The following is a 4,811-nucleotide window of genomic DNA, read 5'->3' as shown; positions in this document are numbered from 1 at the left end:
AAAAAGATTGTAAGAAGGAAAACGTCCAACAATTCCAATGTGATTGCAACTAGGCAAACTTTTCTACTAGTGTTTGTCCTGTTTCCCATAAACAATGGAAATCAAGTGATTATTTAAATGAATTATTTCAACAAAAGTTATTTCAATAAATCATAAAACAATTTAGAAATAAGTCCAATTATATTTAGTAGAGTTGCCAACGTGGAAGGCAATATCTCAAATATGAAAATGGGCAAAGAAATGTTTAATTGAGAGATTTAAGTAATAATACTTTTTGTGGAAACTGTTTTTTTTTTTTTTTTTTTTTGATGGATAAGCTCTTTTTTGTCACTTTTGATGTATATAATGTCATTGCTACATAAAAGTTCAATAACAACATTTAACTGAAACAGAAATCTTCTGTAACATTATACATAACTTTATTGTCACTTTTGATGAATGTAATATAATATAAATGAAATATGATAGCATAAAATACAACAACAATATAAACAGAATACTAACTCCAAACTGTGAAACAGTATTCATATAAATGTCTTTAAAGGGTCTTTTTTTCTGTAGTTTTTCACATAAACATTTTTATTGTAAAAAAAACAAAACAAAATGTAATAATGCTGTGCCCACATAGTGCCCACCTTTAGTTTTATCCATAAAAACTTTCAATCTTTCCTGGGTCTGACATCAGACATCATCAAACACAAATGTTGACAGTAAGTGGGCAGCAGATAGATCAGTCCATGATCAAATTGTTGTGGTGTATACGGATGGAAAGAGGTTTTAGCTCTATGGAACTACATTTACGGCAAAGCCTGCGTCATCTTGGCCACTCAGGAAGTGGGCCTGAATGACTTGCTCAGAGCCAAAGGGATGAAGAAGAAGGCACAATATGATTATTTCATCTACAGTAAGTATTGCAGGCATGTTTAATAGGCAGAAGCTCCCAGGTCTTTAAAGAATTAGTTCACAAACACATTCCTCTTGCTTATCCATTTCTTTCCATGCAATGATAGTTTAATAATTAACATAACTAACTCTTGCATGCATTTTTATCAGTGACTAATAATTTAAATATCGCAGTGTTCTTCACACAAAGGTTTTATATGACTTCAGAAGATTTTACAATACTTTTTTGGTGCTTCTTTGTCATCTTAGCCACAATGAACTGTCATTTCATAGCAAAGACTCTTAAAAATTACAACAGCATATAGATACGGAGTGACCTGAGAATGATGACAGAAGTTTTATTTTTGAGTGAACGCCTCCCATTAAGTACCGAAAACTGCCTCTTCATAATGAACACATATGATGTTTACACTGTAGCAGGTGGATTCGAAAGTGCATGGTGCACGTCTTCATAACCATGTCTGAAGGCAACAGAAAAGAAACTTGAGGTTCAGTGATGACACAGCTCGTCTCTTCTCTCCCAGTTCAGTTGTTTCAAGTGTAAACAGGAAGCGTGTGGCACTTTGTGCAATAGGGGGGGAAGGGCAGATCAGAAAAACAGAGAAAGCCTGAGCGCAGTCTTTCACGGCTGGCTGAACAGCAAATGAAGTGTCCAAATAAAACGCAATAAAAAAATGTTTTTTTTTTAAGTGGTTTCGCTTTTCTACAAGCAGTCATTTGAGCTGTTAAGAAAACAGTGTTTCACAAAGCGCATGTTTTCATATCATTAGCATCCAACAGTGGATGATATAAATATTTGTTTGATTCGAGGAGTTTAAATGAATGTGAATCTCCCAGCTTTCAGAAGTGGGTTAACGCTACTGTTTTCTTGATGCAAGACAGCTTTAGGGAGTGACAGATAGAGCGAGGAGGAAGGCCTGACAAAAGATAACATGAGCGAGGAGAGGAGAGGGGGTGTGGGGAAGAAAAGGGCAGAAAGAGAGAGAAAAGTAAGTGGTATGCAGGGAGTGCAACTTGAGCAGAGATGGGGGTGGGTGGGAGTTTTTGTAGCCGATGAGGAGAAGGAACGTCTTTTGTTGGGGGAAAAGGCGCTGACTGACAACTGGCTACTGCCCACGTCTCACTGACTCGTTTGTTTATGCGTTTATTGATCGTAAACCTCGTTACACTCCAGATGAGTGTGAAAGTGAAACACTTATTCCATTATTATCATAAAACTGTGGTCACTGAATTCCGAAAATTAAGTGTATTAGTGCTGACATCACTATTATTATTACTCATACTTTGAGTAAACGGTCTGAACAAACTCTGATATGACATTTCGCAAATAAATACAGGTCCACTGTCAATCACTGATTGAAGCACTGGTAACAAAGAAGTCAATTTCAATGCAAACAGCTTTCTGTTGGTCTACGAGGCAAATTTTTGAGACCAACTTGAGCAAAACCTGTGTGGGGAAACCTTTAGCCATTACAGAAAACTCTAGATCGCGTGGAATTCTTTTGGAGTGACTGGCAGTGGATTGATGTGACACCACCTTTAATGTCACGGTGAAATGGTTGTAGCATAAGATCATTTATTTCGTATTGTGAGCTCCAATTCTTTTGCAGTGTAACACATTATCGAAAATGAAAAAATATTGGGCAGGAGCTTTTATCAACTCTATCAATTGGTTGTCAATTGGGTTTTGAGATGTGGGCGTTGTACTCAACAACGAGGGAAGAAGAATGCTTGCAGGGGTGGGGTTTAAATGGATCAAATGATTGGGGAAGTCTTTCATACATCACCAGAAAGAGGTCTGTCATTTCACTGAAATATTTAGTTATTTTGATAAAAAATCTGAGACTTGGGAAAAACGAAGAGAAAAAAAATATGAATAACATGCATTTAAAAAATAGAGTGAATTTTCATTTCATGCCGTATGCAATTTCAGATACAGTCTACTTTTATGGAGTGAGTACTTTTATTGATTAATTACTTTGCGGCTGTTTAAAAAAAGTATGTTTTATACTGTATGAAACAGTATATCAATGTGAATCTGACATTGTCTTGGTCATGTGACCTATAGTCCATTCATATTTCAGAATCTCTTCAGAAATAGCAGGTCATCCAGGTACTATTTTGTGAATTCTGTCAATACAGCTACTCTGTTCACATACATTTTCACACATACTATATTCACCTTATTCTTCAACGCAGAAGTAAGATTAATTAAACAAGAACCTGTACTCTGCAATACCTTTTCTCAACCTCCTCGCACAAGCGCTCGGACATATTGCTGTTGTTTCTATCATCATATTTTGTTGTTTTAAGCTGAATTTTCCATCTTCTTCTGCTACTTCTTGAAAGCATGATCCAACTGTGAGTGCTGCCACCTAAAGGACACGTACATTAGTGCAAATCGGTGAAGTCCAAATCAGGCATGTGTATACAACATACACAAAAATTAAGCACCCTGTTGATGATTAAATTAATGTGCATTAAGCAGAAAATGGAAAACACAAAACACAATGGAAAGCATATTTTTGACTTTGGCTTGTAACTTGACACAGTTGGCGCTTTTCACATAAATGACACTTCAAATCGAGCAGACTTGCAAGGATAGGTGTACTGTTACTTTTCTGAACAAAAACATTCTTATAGACTCATATTCTCATATCTAGCCATAGGGACCAGAATATCAAATAATCACACACACACACACACACACACAAATACCCTAGTAAAGCAACCATCTAACACCACCCTAGCAACCTCTCAAAACAACATCATGGTGGCAAGTTTGGTGGCACTACTACTTTACTACTACTGTTACTACTGCGATTATGACATGAAAAGTGCTTACAAGAGAACATAGAGAACAGCTCCTCTGGTTAGATTATCTCATATTAAGTAGGCTAAGGTCTTTACATACCGCTAACAATGACTCACGTAACAATGATGAAAGGCAACATTACACATGCACATTTCATCATACATGTCATGGAAAAAAACACATCAGGGGGATTTCAAAAGCTCAAAAGTTGCATGTGATTGTAGATATGTAAGCTAGTGAATCCAGTCATTAGCATGGGTTTTTATGTGACTTCTCACACTGACCAATGATTTGTTGTTCTCATGAGCTGATTGCATACTAGGACTGTGAATAACAGGCGTTGACGCTGCAACAAAAGCACACACTCACACACACATTCACACAAAGAAGCAGACTCCTTTGTTTGGAGCCAAGGTGATGTCCCAGGTGCAAATGATAGTTGTGTGTGTGTGACTTCTGGTGTAATTGCTGCCTGTCGGGTTCTGCAGGATTATATTGAGGGTGTGATTGTGGCCGCAAGAATCCGTTTTACAATATTAGAGACATGCAGATTTCTACGGCGTTACCGGAATATCAATATGCAGGAAATGTGAATGTGTTACAAATATCGATCGGCACAAAGAAGGTAGATGTAATTCAAAAAGATGCTGAAAGATGTAGGGCAGTGACAAGAAGAGGAAGAAAAAAAAAAACGTGAATCTGTGAAACCAAGAGAGAATCCAAAAATAGGTTTCTGGGCAGAATCCAGAGCTCCTTTGCATGAATACTTAACAGTATTGTCAGACAAAGAGAAAGATACAATGAGCGAGTCTTTAACTAGTGAGGTCCGAACAATGTGCTAGTGAGAAGGACACATATGCTACACAGACTAACTCCTCAAAGCTTAAATGGTCATGAATAATTAGGGCATTCTCTTACAGAGCAGATGTCTTTTTTTGGACTGCACGTTGTCTGAAAGAAACAGCAACCCATAGATTATACAACAGCGCGGAAAGGAACTGAAGAGAGTGGACTGAAATACTGACCCCTCAACAATGAATTCTTACCATTACAACCACTGGGTTTGTGTGTTTGTCTCACACACATATACACC

This window comes from Carassius auratus, chromosome 16 (assembly GCF_003368295.1).
Source record: "Carassius auratus strain Wakin chromosome 16, ASM336829v1, whole genome shotgun sequence".
NCBI classification, from domain to species: Eukaryota; Metazoa; Chordata; class Actinopteri; order Cypriniformes; family Cyprinidae; genus Carassius; species Carassius auratus.
This window is presented reverse-complemented; position numbering follows the sequence as displayed.